Source organism: Haliaeetus albicilla, chromosome 16, assembly GCF_947461875.1.
Source record: "Haliaeetus albicilla chromosome 16, bHalAlb1.1, whole genome shotgun sequence".
In the NCBI taxonomy this organism is placed as follows: Eukaryota; Metazoa; Chordata; class Aves; order Accipitriformes; family Accipitridae; genus Haliaeetus; species Haliaeetus albicilla.
The window spans coordinates 27,284,821-27,304,120 of NC_091498.1; the positions used below are offsets into that span (position 1 = coordinate 27,284,821).

The 19,300-nt window shown below is 37.7% G+C and overlaps 1 protein-coding gene across 2 annotated transcripts in view; it reads right to left on the reverse strand.

The window, feature by feature from the left end:
* Positions 1–19,300, reverse strand: part of LUZP2 (leucine zipper protein 2) — a 326,231-nt gene that overhangs the window by 273,065 nt on the left and 33,866 nt on the right. For both annotated transcript variants that reach the window (XM_069804063.1, XM_069804064.1), the window contains exon 2: positions 15,496–15,648. The gene's annotated coding sequence lies outside the window, so the exon portion shown is untranslated. The remainder of the gene's footprint in view (positions 1–15,495; positions 15,649–19,300) is intronic.

The following is a 19,300-nucleotide window of genomic DNA, read 5'->3' on the forward strand; positions in this document are numbered from 1 at the left end:
AACAAGGAAGATCATACATATTTAATAGAGATTCATTAACATTTCCTCAATAAGGACGTACTGTCAGGTCACAATCTTTATTACTTGTGACCACATTCACCGCTGCTGCAGCAACAGCTGGTCTCTTGTGCGTCCATGTAAGACTACGGGTGAAAAATTTGTCAGGAGCAAACATTTCTGTAGGACACAAAGATGTGTTACAATAAACCAGTTTCAAGATTTTAGTTGTCTCATGAAGCAAACGTGTTTTGGAATAAATGCACTTGCTATTGAAATCAGGAGAAAAAATGCCTTTAATTTCAGAAGTACCTGGATTTGGTCCTACAGAACTCAGATATATATTTGCTGATAAAAATGCAGTTGTGTTAATGTAATTAGATATACTTGATTATATAATAACTGAAATGAATGCTGCTGGTTTTTCTTGCTTTTTTTTGCAACCATAAGTACAGTGATACCACTCTGAGTTGAAATACCACCTCTGCAGAGTTTGTAACATGATTTCTGATGCAGTGCTGCTACTAGTGCCTCAATAACTAAACCAGACAGAATCAATGCATTATAAGGTCAAGTCCCAGTCCTATGACTTCCTTAAATGCCTAAGGCTAAGAATTTAAAGACCTAGGAAGAATTTAAGGTCCTAAATTTAAAAATTTAAGGACCTGAAGTGAGACACAGGGAAACTTTATTAGTGTTCCCAAGGGTCAAAGCAAGCTCGGTAGACTGATTTCCCTTACTTGAAAGTAAATGGAGGAAAAGTTAATGGAGCAAAAGAAGCTCCTCAAGACCACTTAGCATATTATTATAAATTCACACCAAGTCTACAGAATTTGCAGCAGAGACAATGTGAAACTGTGCCATCTCTGGGAATTCAGAGGCAGTCTTGCCTGAAAGGGAAACTTCTAGCCATCCACTCAGTGCTGAAGGTGTGGGAATAACAGAATGACACACGCAGACTTCCCACGTATTAGAAAGGTACAATGAGTCTTTCCTCTCAGCTCATATTGGTCTTGAGCCTGTTGTTATCTGTATACTGACGATAAGAAACTATTGACCCCTGGCAAGATGCAGTGGACCAGAAGCTTGAAGTGATTAAAAAGTTCTGGTTCTCAATACAAGCATGAGCTTCCTTCCTGAAAAACATACAGCATGTCGTGCTGGCGTGTGCTCAGTTACGTATTTTGGTTTAAGATAGATAAAAGCATGAGTATTTTACTAGTGAGTAGCGAATGTCCGGATCTTGCTGTCACAGGAGGATGCAAAGACAGTGTCAGGGAATCAAAAAGGGGATTAAACAAATTCTTGGGCAACAAGTTCCAAAACGGATATTAAAAAACTGGGTAGGGATGTTCCCTTGAACACCCCTAATGTAAAAATTGTGAATGCTGTGAAAGCACGAGGGGAATGGACCATATAAAATGACCTAGCTTGCTCGCTAATTATCCTCTGTCTAGAGAACGTCTGCTATTTCCACTGCTGAAGACTTACTACTGGACTAGATGGACCATGTGTTGATCCGTTTGGGCGTTTTTGTTTGTTTGTTCGATGGACAGTGAGATGAGAATAAACATCACCCCAAATAACAGTTTAATAACATAACAGCAGATTTCTGTGGGTAGGGATTTTGATTGTCATTCAAAAATAAGCAATTTACAGAAACTGTATGTATTTAAAAAACAACTATGATTGCCAAAACCAAATCATTAATTATTGTGAAAATTCCAAGATAGATAAATAAGCAAAAGAATAACTATATCAATATAACCAGGGATTTGAAACTGTATGATATTATCTTATTGACCTTGCAAATTGGAAATTGACCTTGACATTAAAATTTAGAGTAATATTTTTAGTATGCCTGCTCCTCATGATATTGGACTCCATATTTTGTACTCACAGTAACTATTTATATTCATCCTCCTTTTATTTTCCTGTCCTTCTTTCCTTGAAATAAATAACATGTTAAAATAACAAAAGAAATGGAGAGTTTATAATTACTCTCAATCGTAGGCTGTGCGGTAATTTCACAGAGAAAATGATACCAAAATTCATATACTCTGCAGCATGACAGAGCAGAGAGAGATTTTGTATCCAGCCAAAGCTTCTGAATTTCTCATTCAAGAAAAGGTTCTTTTACTGTCAGTTACCTTGAACTGCAGCACTCTTTTATTTTAAGAACATTCTTCTTTTATTTTAAGAACATGCTGAGGTTTTCATAAACAAGTAGCGATTCTTATTATTAAAACAGCCAGGCACACAGTCCAACTCTTACTGAGGTCCAGTGATACAAAATCTATTGATTTCTGTAGGAATTATATTTCTATTACTTCATTAAGAATAAAGTAAACAGGGAATCAACATTGTCTTTTATTATGGGTGATTGGCTTTTGAGATGGCAGAGCAAACTCAGGTGCTCAAATTGTAGAAAAGGGAGTAAGTAAGTCCTTTAACAGTTGCTGTCCATTTTTGTGTTAAGCGAAGGATGGATTGTTCAATCTGCCTACTTTGCATGGCTCAACACAAAACGAATGAATTGCAACCATAGAGCATCTCTTTCTCTGGGAACTGTGCCAAACACTGGACTGATGCTGGAGACATCGTGTCTACGGATTTCCTTAACGAGAATATTTGTCAGAGAAAGAGGCCAGGTATGCTTCAGTGTATGGAATGTATGTTTTCACCTATTAGTAGGTATTCGTACTCTTTTTATGAGGTCCTATGGCAAATGACTTTATCACAGAGAAGTGCTTCTTTTCCTTAGATATCAGATCTGGTGATCCACAAGATACTTATATTCTTACTTTTAACATTTACATTTTATTTTACTTAACCTCATAAATAAAATCTCTCTTTTAAAAGACAGTATTTTACCTTTAAGCCTAATGTATAATTTTTGGAAGTCAGAGGCAAATTGCCAGAGGTATTCATTTACAGCAATTAAGAAATTGTCTACACACTCAGAGTGATGAATAGACTGATTAGTGCCTTGCAGTTTTGCATTCTACCAAAACCGAGTTCTTAGCCTAAGTCTGTCAGAAATCCTCTGCATTTATCACAGGAATTATTTGTCCTCACTGAAACTGGATGTTGCCATAAGAACTGAATCACTGAATCATTAGGAAATTACCCAGGATCACCTGATTAAATGATACACTATAGATAAAGAAAATAGACTTTTTTTACAGTAGTTACTAACAACTATGGTGACACAGGTGATCACAGAGCTCTTTAGTAATAAAACAGTTTCACTAAATGCAAACAATAATTCTTACTACTTTTGACATGAACTGAGTCCTGTCCTTGACGAGAGTGGAAAAAACACCCAACCATCAAAACACTGTAGGGATGCAGGGAAGATCTCTACTCCTGTAAAAAGAACATTACAAAAGCACAATCCTCCGCTGCTGTGTCCTAATGCTACTGACTTTGTGCTAAGCTTTGCAGTCCAAAGAAAGAAGAAAAGTGGTCTTGTGAAGTCCATGGGAGCTTTACTATATACTATAGACTTCAGGAAAAGTAGTATTTTAACCAACTTACAGCACGTAATCAAAATATGCTCTTGATAACCTAGTGTTTCTTAAAGTAACTGGCTGTGCGTGATACACTGTAGAATGTCTACACGCAAACTACAATGTGTACGAATGTTAGTAATGAAAATAGACCACGCTGGGGTGCTAAGGCTCTCTGAAATGTGCTCAGGTCTCCAGATCCACTGATACCCCTACTTTCTTCTTGAAGTTACAAAGCGGTAACAGATCTTGGAGAAATCTTGAAAGTGCTTGTAATGTTTCCTGTATGTCCACATTTTTCATGTTCAACGTTTCCTATGCCCGTCAACTCTGTTTCTAGCAAAGTTTTCAGATATTTGCAACTAAATATTCAGAACATCTTTTTTATATGAATACAAATAGTTTACAAATACAATTGCAATATTACACAGGAAAACCTCAGAAATCAAAGGTTGTTAACAGCTGCAGTAGAAAGCTGAAAATACTAATGCTGTGAAAAGCCTTTAAACTAGAACAAAGCTACAATTAGTGTGCTATTAGGGAAACAAAAGTCCTTCATTTGCTAGACAGAAGTTATTCTTCAAACTGAAGTTTTGCTTTCTCTGTATGGAAAAGAGAGACATTCTGAGGATGCTTTGGTAAGCACGTGCTGATAACTGGTCATAAAAGACTGGGGGGGGAAAAAAGAAACATAGAATTATAAAATTATAAATGTGATTTTCAAGTGCCCTGGTACTCAGCAAGTGTCTGATGACAAAGGAAAACAGATAATATAATAGATTAAATATTCCCCTAAACCAACATTCTTAAAAAATTCCAAAAAACTCACAGAATAAAAATGAATGTCACATAGGGAAAAAAATATTGATTTTCTTAACTCTGCTTGAATTGTTTTTAATATACTGAAACTAGGGCAAAACTATTGTGGTTATACCCACACAGGGGTTCACCATTTTTTCAGTATAAACAATAGCCTTAATATACTTAGTCATGCAGACTTATGGTAGGGAGGTACCTTCCATCTGCCATCAGTTTCTGAAGCCAGGAATTACTGCAGGAAAAAAGAAAAAGAAGTAGCATGCTTTGACAAAGTAGCCTCAGATAGGAACTCTTCAAGAGAACTGAATACACTGGAAAGAGTTGAAAAGAACTACAGAAATGACTGTACTTCAGGACATTATCCCTTGAAGTGAAAGACTGAAGAAACAGGTTTACATAATAGCTTAGGCAGTCACAGTTGTGCACAGATGTTCACAGTTAACTACTTGGACCAGAGACTTCTGAAAATATCTCTTTAAATTAAAAAAAAAAAAAAAAAAAGATATACTATAATCCAACATATTATGTGAATACTAAATTAAGATAAAAAAATTAAGTGCAACCATTTTTTAATGAGTGATATTAACTTTTGAAACAATTTGCCTAGTTTTCTTATAACTGCATTTTAAAATCAAGTTTTAAAATTAAGATGGGAAGTATTCTGATTTTACCAAAATTATAGAAAAGTGGTAAGATAAAAGGAAAGCAGAATTTGGCCTATTATCTTTATAAATGGCATCTTAAGAATAGAAACTTTTTTTTTTCTGAGAATCAGTATCAGAATCTGTTTTCTTTAGCAAAAACTGGAAGAAAAAAAAAAATCTATCCTAATTATTTAGGTAATGATTTTGAATAAAATTTTAGTATGTTTCTTATCATAATTGTGAGCCAAATCCAAGCATGAGTCACTCTGTTGCCTCAGAAAAAAAATCATCCCAGTAGGTGAAGCTCAATTTTCTCTAATGGTGGTAGGTAGAAATAGGTAAAAAAGGAAGTTCTCAGTGGATTTTTTTAGTTGGAGCGAGATGAATAAATATAGATTTGTCCCAGAATATAAAGTTGCTCCACAGGAACTGACTATAAGTCATGCATCGTGGAAGAAATCCATCTGATGCTTTAAGAACTGTTGGGAGACAGACAGCTCAACCAAAGATTATTCTTGGTGCCACAGTAGATTGTTCTTTCATTGCTCTTATTTGCTAGAAACTGGAAGCAAAGATTTATTTGTCATGTCAACTTTCAACATGCTGCATTTCTCTTTAGAGATAATTGATGTTAAATTGTGGGATTAATGCCATTTAAAAGTTGTTAATAATGGAACAGGCAAATTTTTAATTTATTGAAGCATTCCATGGGTGAAAAACTTTTAACTTTTTTGGAAAGGTGCCTGAAGAAAACAATGAAAAATGATTCTATAACATGAAAATTTGAACTGTCATAAATAAGAACTGAGAACTAAGAATCAAAATGTAGACACTGGGGTTTTTTGTTTGATATCGTTAACAACTTTTTAGGATCAACAATTCTGAATGTCATGAGCGTTCTGTCTGTGACCAGTAACAGAGTTCTGCTTGTATAACATGCAGCTTTCTCTATTATTATGTTTGGTTAAAACCAAACCCACTACATTAAGCACTGCTGAACTGTAGGAATACCCAGTATAAAAACCCATGTTTCAATTCTTTCATCTCTCTTTAGACTGGTCAAAGCAGAAAAGTTGTTTTTGAGACATTCAGCAGCCAGTCTCAGTTCAAAATTTGCTTCACGGACAGCGATATACAAGGAAGTTATTTTCTCATTCCAGCAAATTTCCAATGTTTTATATTTTTATCCCATCCAGAAGTGGGAGAAAAAGTTGAAAAATCTAAAAAAATGGTCAACATAATAGAAACAGTTACAAGTCTGGCTTGATCTGAGAGATGTATCCTTTTGACTGCAGCACATGACCTTTTTTATCTCAACATATGTTTTTATCTGTCTGTGTGGGATGACACCTTCCTCAGGTGTTGCCGATGAAGACTGATATTATGCTATCAGGTACACTTGCACAGCTCCTGGTGTTTGAAAAGAGAGTGGTTTTATACATTTATCCAGTGGAACACCTGGTAATAATTCTTTACAATTTATTTTTGTAGTAAAATGAAAATTCTCAGTGTCCTGATTATCTTATGACACGTTTTTCTACCTGGAACTAACAACCAAAAAATAATAGAAGACAATTCTCCTACTTGGTGTGTGCTGTAATATAAGCATTCAGATGACAGGATTATCTGTTATTCCTGTGGGCCTATGTCGTGGTTTTCTTGTTGTCAGTTTATCTTGCTATGTGTTCTCCTGCTTTTAAGGACTAAAAGTCAGCCTAAATTTGGCTTTTTATCTAAAGAGTTTACAACACAGCAACAGCTGTTATGTGCTTAACTGAGCAGGCTTTTTGATTTCATGCTGTCACTCTACCTCTGATAGAGTTAAGCTAAGAGTAGGAGGAAGACTCTCCAACACGTAGGTAGAACATGCTTTAATTGAAACCAGTGTAAAGTACACACACTGGCTTTTGGACAAACACCACAAAACCAGGTTAATTTCCAGAGTTTGGCATTGATCCCGCAATGCACCCCACGCACCTCTTCCACCTACCATCTTCTTTGGTAACTTAGATTTTAAGAAATGGGGGGCAGAGACTGTACTACATATATACACATGCCATGTGACTCATCCACGCTTGCTGTTGAGTTTGTTGATACTTACCAAATGCAATCGATAAATAATAATTTATGTCAATTAAAAGTCCTCACAGCTATACAAAGCTTGAAGTGCAAAATCCATGAGTGCCCTGTTTGAACCCACAGACTTATTTCAGACTCGCAGATCAACCACATAACATAGCCTTTGTCCGATGACTTCTTAAAGTTGTAATATTCTTTAGTTTTTGTTCATCTTGTAATGTTCACGTTCAGCCAAGCTCCATCTTCTTTATGAAAGTAAAAGGCTTGATAATATCACCGCAAGATCTGCTCCGTGATAGTTTAACAAAGGCTGGTGGAGCTGCCTGGAGCGGGGGGAGAAGAGACTTCAGCAAAACTTGAGGAAGCAATCCTTAATTGCTCCTGGCTGCCTAAGCTCGCAAGCAAATTGTCAGAGTGCTCTAATCACCTGGAATACCTAGTGCAGAGATGCCATCAGACTGAAAGTTGCACATGGCTTACCCCAGACTTTTTCTATACGCCTTACAACACCTCAAGCAAAGGCAATGGTTTTGGAACTGAGACAACTACAGTCTGGAGCTCTGTGCCCGGTTTTGGGCTCCCCCGTACAAGAGAGACACTGGCACAGTGGAGCGAGTCCAGCAGAGGGTCACCAAGAAGGTGGAGGAGCTGGAGCACGTGGTGTATGGGGAGAGGTGAGAGCGCTGGGCTCACACTGCCTGAGAAAGGGATGATTAAGGGTGAGGTGAAATCTCACTGCTGTCTGCAGCTATGTAATAGGAGGATTTAAAGAAGATGGATTTGTCTCAAATGTCGATAGTGAGAGGAGGAAAGGGAATTGGCATAAGCTGGAACATGGGAAATTCTGATTAAGCATAGAGAAAACAAATTTTCCACCTTGAGGTTGGTCAAAACCTGGGACCGTATTTCTTCAGAAAAGATGACTATGACTGTTTACGTTGAACAACTGGGAAATGCATTGAGATTTCCATCTAGAGTGGAATAAATCTATTTACATCTCCTTCTGAGGTAAACAGAACAGGAGAATATTAAAAAGCAGCATCATGAACCTCACTGAAAATTAAACTGAAGTGGAGGATGTACCGTAGAAGCTCATTAATGCACTCTAGCTACCAAAAGCCCCAATGTGGACAGAACCAAGCTAGAGTTACTCTGCAGAAAAGTCCCCAAATATAGTTAGTTGATTTTGAGTCATCAGCACTGTTTTGCTCTGCAGATGTCCTTCTATTGTGCTTCTCGACTTGCTAATGTTGACATGGCCTGAATGGCCAATACTGTCCCATTGAATTCCAAGCAATTTTGTCTAAGCATTGATTGACGTTTGATAGCATGTCATGTAAACTCAACAGGAGTCTTTGCTTGACTTTAGGGTTAGGGATATCAAGCTTTGAGTAAAGACTCCAAGATGTGGTCATAAATATAGTATTCTGGGTTAATTACAGATGAACCTGAAGTGATGCATTTAAATCTTGACCCCATTTTAGCTTCAATAAAAATGATGTAGAGTGAACTTGGAAACAATTAAATTTGACTTCTATAGGGATAAATTAATATGTTAAAAATTAATATCTTCCTCAGGCTACTGTACTTATTTAGCTCACTGCAATTCAATTTCATAAGCCTTTCTTAGCTCCAGCCAAAAAAAAAAAACCAAAACCCACCACCAACCCCTCTCCCCCCCAACTTGTTAAGAGAGTTATTAAAAGTGAAGAAAAAAAGACTGGGAATTTTATTCACTTGCACTTCTTCCTGAACTCACTGAATACAGTGATGGAAGATCAATAGGGGTGTTTCTAGAGAGAATTTTGTTAAGACTTTTCCATAGTTACATGGGAAGGATGCCAGTTCAATATTAATGCTCTACATCTGTCTTGCAGTTAATACAATAATCTCAAGTGTTAATGAGTGTGCAGAGCCTCTCATAGCCCTTTTCTGACCATCATCTATGACTTAAACCTAAGAGAATATTTACCAGCTTCCTAGTCTAAAGAATTTATCATTTGGGTCCACAGTTCAACAGTGCTCTTAACCATAAGCTTCACACTGATGGCACTCTGTACTTAAAGCTAGGAACATGCTTAAATGCTGTATTTGTTCAGGATTATGCTGGTGATGAGAAATTCCTTTAAATTATTATAGCAAGGGGAAAAAAAGACATTTTGAAAAAGGTCAAAGGAAGAGAAATAGATTTGGGGATGTTACTTATTTTCTATTTAATTTCTTTTCTCATCTCCCCCCAGCCCTGCACCCCCTCTTTGCCTCTAAGAAATACCCAGGAATGGATGAAATGCTTAATTGATTTTTAAGCATTTTAATATCACAAGGAAGAAAATTTTTGCCTCAAAACAAGGCTTTTTTGACTAAATAAGCCAGCAAGCCAAAAATACTGCCATTCACGAAGTTCTATTAATTAGGTTCCTTTTCTTATGCCACCTGGTGGATTCTCATTAAAACTGCATAGACAGCTCAAACTGCCCCTAATTTAAAATGGCATGAATTTCTATCCAGAAAAATGGACAACTTTTTAACTTATTTCTTAGAAAAGACCAGTCTTTCATCTCCAGAAGTAGGATACACTGTTGCAAAATTCTTAAATATATTTTAAATAATGAATAAACTGAAAATGATCATACACTAGTCACATGTTTTTCTTTCTTCCATGCCTTTTTGAAGAAGCAGCTGTCAAATTATGTTATTTACCTTGTCCAGTTTTATTCTTCAGTTATATAAAAATTTGAACGGTGAATAAGATAATGATCCAAAAGTCAGTCTAACAAAACAAAAATATGTTATACCGTCTATAGTTACAGACTAATTTGATTCCTAGCCCTACTATATAGGCTGCAATTGAAAGAAAAAATATGTTATACATTTTTTGAAGAATAGAACATCAAGTGCTTGTGTGGTGGGTTGACCCTGGCTGAACACCAGGTCCCCACCAAAGCTGTTGTCTCACTCCACCCTCCTCAGCTGGACAGGGGAGAGAAAACTATAACAAAGGGCTCGTGGGTCGAGATAAGGACGGGAGAGATCACTCACCAATTACCATCACAGGCAAAACAGACTCAACCTGGGGAAAATGAATTCAATTTATTACCAATCGACCAGAGTAGGGTAATGAGAAATAAAACCAAATCTCAGAACACCTTCCCTCCACCCCTCCCTTCTTCCCAGGCACAACTTCACTCCCGGATTCTCTACCTACCCCACCAGCGGCGCAGGGGGATGGGGAATGGGGGTTGGGGTCAGTTCATCACATGTTATTTCTGCTGCTTCATCCTCCTCAGGGGCAGGACTCCTCGAACTCTTCCCCTCCTCCAGTGTGGGGTCCCTCCCACGGGAGACAGTCCTCCACAAACTTCTCCAATGTGGGTCCTTCCCACGGGCTGCAGTCCCTCAGGCACAGCCTGCTCCAGCGTGGGTCCCCCGCGGGGTCACAAGTCCTGCCAGAAAACCTGCTCCAGCCTGGGCTCCTCTCTCCACAGGGCCGCAGGTCCTGCCAGGAACCTACTGCAGCGTGGGGTTCCCACGGGGTCGCAGCCTCCTTCGGGAACCCACCTGCTCCCCCGTGGACCTCCCTGGGCTGCAGGGGGACAGCCTGCCTCACCGTGGTCTTCCCCACGGGCTGCAGGGGAATCTCTGCTCTGGCGCCTGGAGCACCTCCTGCCCTCCTTCTGCACTGACCTGGAGGTCTGCAGGGTTGTTTCTTTTACATGTTCTCTCTCCTGCTGCCGTTTCTGTCTGTCCCAGCAACTTTTTTTCCTTCTTAAATCTGTTCTCCCAGAGGCACTACCACCGTCGCTGATGGTCTCGGCCTTGGCCAGCGGTGGGTCCGTCTCGGAGCCGGCTGGCCTTGGCTCTGTCGGACACAGGGGAAGCTTCCAGCAGCTTCTCACAGAAGCCACCCTTGTAATCCCCCCCGCTACCAAAATCTTGCCACACAAACCCAATACAGCTTAGAAGCTATGATTTACATAAAATGCTCTGATGATACAAAGTCTAAATATGAACATTCTCCTGGTACAAGCTTATAAAGGTTCCTTTGTATTCCATTAATGAGTGTAATTTTTTTCCATTATGTAGTACTCTATAAATATGTTTTATAGCTCTTTGTAATATTTTCTGTGCTGTCCTGGCATCAAAATGCAGCTTATGTTGTAGAAAGAAAAAGGTTTTGTGTCTTCGCAGGACTGATCCCTAACTTCTATACCTCAGGGAAAAAAAAGTACAAAAATGTAAATGGCTGGACCTAAACATTGCCCCCAGGATTAGTTCTGCTGGCTAATTTAAAAAATTTAGGAGAATAGTGTTATTGTTCCCAATGGACAAGACTGAAGCCTTTCAAAACTAGTCATGCCCTTGATACTTAAAAACAAATAAACAAACTCTGTATTTGTGATGGCAAGTTATGAGAGGTTGCTGTTCACAATAGATTCAATATGTGAAAGAGCTAAGGGAAAACTTTTTAATTATAGACAGAAAACAGCTTTGAAAACAGTGCCCATACAGAATCTCATTCCCTGGCGAGGGCTCTGAGCAGACACAGCAGCTTCCAGAAGTTTTATCATACTATCAGACGTATCATGTCTGTGACACTATCTGTGGTAACTCTGTAGCTGATAAAACTAACTAGGATGTGCAGCTAAATTCCTATCCTGTACAATGGAGTTCACTGAGAAATTGTAGAAATAAAATTGCAATAGCACTACCTATATCCATCATACCTTAGGTAGAAGTTTATTGTAGAAACAATAATAGTATCAGCATAGGCAGAAAGTTCGTGTTCCTGTAAATGTCATTACATGATCTGCAAACTCTTAATATCTTCTGATCACGACCAGCACAGCACACATAATAGAGATGCCACCACTGTGACTGAACAATTGTAAACTGATAATATGAAGAAACAGATGTAATTTTTACACAGGAAAGAAAAAACAAACCAGCATTTGTTTTCAACTGAAACATTAAGTCTCATTTTTGCTCACTGAAAAACAAAGAAGCATACGATTGAGTAAGTTCCTAGTCTTCATATTTATTCTTAATGCTGTAACCCATGGCTCCCTTCTTCCGAGGAAGTACAGCATCAAGTCACGATCCCATTGATTCAGTGGGTTGTGATGCTATGGAAATTGCCCTACTGTAATTATTGATTACTATAAATGACAGCTGAAAGTAAAAGGCACAGATACTCAACTCTTATAAATGGAATAGCTTGTAAACGGAAATACCATATATTTTGGCTGGATGTTATGAACACCTACTTATACATTTAAAGCATGCATATGAGCGCCACAGGGCCTAGATTTTAAATACCAGCCCAATTACGATTAATGACTGGTTGCATGATTAAGATCTTGATTTCTGCAGTCTTCAATATAGTAATTTCAAACACAGAAAGAGCAAAAGTTCAGATGTTGCAGAATATGGCATAGTAAAAAGTGCTATAACTGAGCCTAGGCTCTCCTGCTAAGTGGCAAGAAAGAAAAATATTTTTATTAACTCCTTCCTCTTTATGATTGCATCGTGATGGAAAAAAGCAAACCAAAACCAACTAGGTAAATGAGATTATGGAGAAAATGGTTTGCTTAGCAAAACAGGGGATATATGATTAATGAAGGGCAAAATCCATTGCCACCCAAGTATTCCCCTTACCTTCATACTACAGATTCATAAATGGAAAAAGAGGCCATCCAACTTCAGATTTTATCAAAAATCTGTTAGCTTTTGAAATAAAAATTCTTGCATGTCACTCCAGCTGAAAAAAAGGTGATTTTATAAATGAATCTTTTTAATATAGAATAGGAGTAGATAAACTATTATGAATTATACTAATTTTTCCCACAAAAATTTTCATAACAGAATGAACCAGAACATCCTCTATAAAATTAAAAAAAACAAAACCAAAAAACAAAACCAATAACCAAGTCATTTATATTTAGCCCTTTCACCAACTCTAAGGAGAAAAATAATCATCAATAAATATTGTCATTTGAGATTGTAGTCAGATCTGGAAGTCTGATGGTTAAAATGAATAAAGCTAATATTCCTTTTTATTTGACAAGAAGAAAGTAATACCAGAAAGTTATCAGACAAGGCAACTGACCTTTTATGTTTTCCAGATTGGCAAACCATCTAATAATGTAGAAAAGCACTTCTTTTGAGGAGTACAGTTCTGAGATTTTGTTTGAGGTTCACCCTTATTTTAAATGCTGTACAGAATGAATTCCCACTGAGGTAATGTATGTGACAAAGACGCCATCCCCATCTTCTTTCCTAAAAGTCCCTTCGGGAGAGGCTCTCAGCCTGTAAGAACCCTTCCCCAGAGTCTATTCCTGGAAGCCTTTTTTCCCGCAGTTCCGATTTGAGACTGGTATCTCCAATTCACATTAATATTTGTCCATGTATACCCAGGCACAGAACAGAAACATGCCTCTGAACATCAAGGAGTGATGACAGCTGAAAAAGTTGCTGCTGCCAGAACAAGCAATTGTGTCTAGAAGTCTTCTGCGACTACTGTAGAATTGCCTGGCATGAGCCATAATAACTTGTTCTGACAAAAGCATCTCGCATGGTAGTTTCAGCCCATTTTCAGGTTGTTTGCTTTCCCTAGGGCAATATGGGAGATGACAGCCACATCCTTTCTGCGTATGGCATCTCGTACAATAGTGTGTCCGTGCGCACAATACACCTGACACTTTCTAGAAAGCACTGGATATTTGAAGACTGACTCTATCGAGCACGTGCATTAAGTCTGGTCATGTTACAAGAGAGAGACTGGGCAGGTAAACCTCTTGTGCTGTTCAAGTAAGCTCTGGATCTGGCCAGACTACATCATTCACTTATTCTAAGTGAAATGATTGGTGAAAAAATTTAGATGACAACTCTTTGGCAATAGCAGTTAGCTCATTATGAGCTACTAATACTTATTAACATGTAGAAAACACTGCCATTACTGGCACATCTGCTCTCAGTAGGGAGTTAAAATGAAATGAATGTGGAAATTGGGATGTGTTTCCTTTCTTTATCATTGCTTTCTTTTAATTTTAGTATCCGAATGCTGAATGGTTGCAAAATATTGACAAGCAAGATTATACTCCTGCTACTAAAGTCATACCTATTTACAGAGAGACAGCAAATTTCCCAGTTAAATTGGAAAGTTTTTCAAGTGCCAACGTTTACAGAAAAAGTTTTGCTATAAAACCCCATAGTCAGTAACACTCTAAAGTTGAAGTGAAATATATGCATTGTGTTATGTTAAAAGCTGCAGATTTTGGAGACAGAGCGGGGGTGAAGTTTGCAACAGGGTTACATCTGAATTCCTCTATTTTGCATCAGTGAATTTATTCCACCAATCATTAACTTCAAGTTGCTTCTTAGTAACCTACAGCTATTGTCTGTCTATCTCTTAGTAATACTGTCGCGGGTCAACCCCACGGCAACTACGCACCACGCAGCCGCTCGCTCGCTCACTCCCCCCCCCCCCTCAGTGGGATTGGGGAAGAGAATCAGGGGGAAAAAAAGTAAAACTCATGGGTTGAGATAAAGACAGCTTAATAGAACAGAAAAGGAAGGAAAAATACTACTAATACTAAGAGAACATACAAAACAAGCGATGCACCCCACAAAACAAGTGATACAATTGCTCACCACCCGCTGACCCATACCCAGCCAATCCCTGAGCTGCGGTGCCCCCCCAGTCAACTCCCCCCAGTTCATATAGTGGGCATGATGTCATATGGTATGGAACATCCCTTTGGCTCATTGGGGTCAGCTGTCCTGGCTGTGTCCCCTCCCGGGTTCTTGTGCACCCCCAGCCTCCGCCGGCAGGACAGTATGAGAAGCTGAAAAGTCCTTGACTTAGTGTAAGCACTGCTCAGCAACGACTAAAACATCAGTGTGTTATCAACAGTATTCTCATCCTAAATCCAAAACACAGCACTATACGAGCTATAAGAAGAAAATTAAGTTTATTCCAGCTGAAAACAGGACAAATACTTAAACGGATTTTTCTTTTCTTAAGCTATATGAAGAAGTAGTAGGATGGTATATATTACAGTACCTCAGTCTTCCAGGGGTTGTTTATGATCAGAAAGTAATGTAAATGAAAATTTTAAAGAAACAAGACCGTCTTGCTTTCTAGTACATAATCCAACTGATTCCAGACAATTACTCAATACACGTAACCACTTTTAAATCCTAAAAAACTTTAATTGGAGTTAGAGTATTAGCACTTAACTAACCAGGTACACTTGCAAATTTTTGAAACATTGTATGCTAATAGGAAGGGAGAAAAGTGGAATTATTCATGAGCAGCTTAGAAATATTGATGGAATCCCCTCCTAAGCAGAGAAAATTATCAAAGGAGGGCTATGTAATGTACATGAAAACATTCGTGGTTACTATAGAGTAATTATAGGAAATGTAGCCATTGCCATACATACCAGGTCAGATGAAAGTCTCTTCTGAGGTTTCCTCAGTCAAGTGTGTCAGCTGAATGTGCCAAAAAGCTGAGCAGTTCTGAACATTGGAAAATTCTCCCACCAGGATAAGCTCTTTGCTAAGTCCCATCACTTAACGGTTGATTTGTATTCGTCCTGAAATTATACACATTTCTTGAAGTTAACCTAAGTATGGAAGCAAGGATGCATTTCACTCTCATTTTCTAAACGTAGCAGTTTAATGATATAAAATACTGAAAAGGTCTGTAATTTTCACCGGCGTCCACCAGAGACCGGACGTTGAAACCCTTTGCAAATCTACATGATTTCAGAGCCTTCAGCTTCCCATAAAATCCAAACCACACAGAGCGCACTGTTGGACTGACATATAAAACATTATTATACAACCAATATAAAACATGACAGAAATAATAACCCTATTATAAAGTATTCTTCTGTATGAGCAGAAAGGAAGAGATCTCAGGGATGGAAAGGGCTTACAACGAGTGAGAAAAAAAGACCCGTCTCCGTCTCTCTCTCTCTCTCTCTCTCTCTTCATTACAAAAGAGTCATAAAAGCAAGATTAGACTAGATAATTTTTTTTTTCCATGATTGAAGCTAGGCACGATGAATGCTGACCCGTGCTTCACTTTCAAAAGTGACTTAAGCAAAATCCTATGTAGAAGTGAATCCTAGACTTCGAAGCATCTAAGTTATTTCTGGAAATGTAAAGGAAGCTCTTCAATGGTTTAGTCCTTGTGATTCAGCATAAAGCAATACCTAAAACCAACTTCACTCCCTAAAAAAAACCCTGCACAGTGCAAAGGTGGTAACGCTGTGTTTCAGTTAGCCACTATAGAATCCATTTTATGAAATTAATAGGTACTTTTCAGTTCTGGAATATGTTCTTACAAAATCTTATAAAGTATTCATTTAGAATAATTATAGTAGCAACAGTACACAAAGGTTGGTAGTCTTTATTGTTTCTCTCTGTAACAGTTTGTTTGAATAGACTGAAAATATATTTCTTTACCAGAAGTATATTCATGTTTCCTACCATCATCTTTCCCATCTCTTTGCAATGGAACAGGTTAAAACATCCTCTCAGGGTTTCACAGAGGAATATTACTCTCAATATTTCTCTCTTCCTCTGAACGACTTCCCCATCATTGAACCTGAATAAAATGGCCCTGGAGCTTTTTCAGACCCCTGGGGGCTTCATGGCTTCACTTGCTGACTTCTTATCAATCAGCTCTCTTGACTGTTTGTTATGATTCTTTACATTTCTCATATTTTTTAAGCCTTCCATACCAATCTTTGAAGATGGGAGGGCGTACAGTTAATCCCAAGCTGCTTTCTCAGTGCATTTCCTGTGAAATACGCCAATTTAAATAACAGCTTTAAACCTTTCTATTCTCTTCAGCATTTAATTGACTCCTTCTATATACGGATTATCTTTATGAAAGGCACTATAGGAAAATCAATAGTGTTCATTTGTCATACAAAATGTAGCTGTAATGCATTTTTTGCAGAGTGAGTACACTGTATTTTCTATTTGGCTGTTCTGTAAACAGAACCTCCACAGAAAAAAAGTCCCATTTAAAGGAATTCTTTTATATCTTAATAAGAAGAGGTGAAAGAAGAGAGCTCTTTGATCTCTAGCTGAAAAAATATTATACAAAATAGGATCCAACACTGCTACACAGACCTCTTCAGAGGTGGTAATTGTCGGCTTTACAAGAGAATAGGAAGCTTTTTGATGCATACTTGGATGTGTATGTTTTATTCATTTTCAGAAGGGATGATTTGATGAATTATATATATCTTCTATCTTCTCAGATACTACAAGGTAGAAGCCATTTAGTGACTTCTGACAGAATGCAGAAGCAGAAGAGAACCAGTGGGGAGCCACCATGTATTACAGGAACTGGCAGAGTGGGCTCAGGTCAGACTTGCCCTCCTCGGCTACAGGGAGTTAGTTGTGATCTGGAAGTAACTCCCATGAAATTTTTTCCTGTTGTTACTCAAAGTGCACAGTATTTCAATACCGAAAATAAAATTTCTCACTGGTCCTTACAAATCTGAAAACACAGAAGAGAAATGCAATTTCCCATCTAATCCTTCAGAGAAAGTCTTGGTGTAGCCCCAACTTAGTATTATTTATGAAGTAGAATGTTACTGTGATTTAGGATTTCAGCATTGCGTTTTGTAATCAGCAGCTTGTTCATTTTTATGTAGAAAATGCAGCGAGTACTTCATATGATAGTATTTCAATATACATCACAGAGCACAACGTTATTGTCAATTAACAACAAAAACCCCCTCCCGTATTAATGACATTATTTCAACAAAGATAAACAAAAACTTAGTTCTGAATTCAGTCTAACTGTTCTATTAGTTTATGACACTGTTATATCAATGAATAAAACCATCCTGCATAACCAACAAAGTAGAAAATGTTAAACAATAGATTTTTAAATGAAATATTTAAAAAAAAAAAAAAAAAAAAAGAAACCCACCTGTAAATAAAACAATTGAAAAAATAGCGGTTCAACGTGCAAAATCAGAGCACGGTCAAAGCTGCACTAAAAGAATGGCAGACCTACTCCAGACTTCATTTTACACTTGGTACAAAACAATACAGACAAATTGTGATTATAGTCATGCTTCATAAGTGTATTATGTGTGATAATCAACCCACAGACATCACAGAATTTCATAAATATATATATTGTAGCCTAACAAGCAGTCATAATTCTCAGGAGAAAACCAAAACAAAACAAAACAACACACCCCAACCCAAAAGCCAAAGCCAAAACAACAACAAAAAAGAGAATTCCTGGACTGACTGATAGGCTTTGGAGAGAAAGAAAAAAAAAATCTCTGTCCAGCATTAAATTAAGGGCTAGACTTAAAGACTGTCATAAATATGAAATTAAATGTTACATGAAGCTTATCGTGTTTGCTCCTGTGTGTAGATACACATATGTAGGTATATGTGTGTGTGTGTGTATATATATATATATACGCATGTCTAGATGTATATATACACACGTAAGCAATATAGATACTGCCTATACACCGGACAAAGAAGAAAAAGGTAACATCTGATAGAAGACTTTGTCTTACTAGAAGGTTTGTAGTACCACTTTTTTTACCCTCGGAAGAGTGCTGGCAATGACTTTCAGTCCTACCACTGCAGGGAATTCGGTATAACTGCAGAAAACACTTCTCTGCCAACTTGATAATGCTATTAGGCTAACAACTGACTTATCGCTGCTCATCAGTCTTTCATGGAAATGTAAATTAGGGAAAATTAAGAGTGATGATGGGTTTCCTGGAATCATCCTACAATGTACAGGTTGTGAAAAGAGAGAGGTGTTCTTTGAGAGATCCTTTTATCACCTACTAAGGAATACTGAAAAGGTGTCTCAGTATGAGTCAACACTGAAATGAGAAGAAATTTCACACTTCTGAAGCATATGCCTGTAAGTAATACAGTCTCATCTAGACATAATCATCATTGTGGAAAAACATGATCCAATCAGGTGATCAGAGACCAAAATACCCAATTCTAAATATGATTAAAGATTGTGATTATGGATCTGAGTTATGAAGAGGCATCTATTTTAATACTGGGTTAAACTGAAAATCAAAAGTGCAGCAACATTTGAAATTTCACTGCGATCAAGAACATAACCTGAAGATCTGGGTAAGATGAATTCTAATATCCATACTCAAATGAACAATTTGCATCACTGAGGAGGAATGGATTGGGGCTTACAAGAGGCTGAGTGCATCCCTGGAG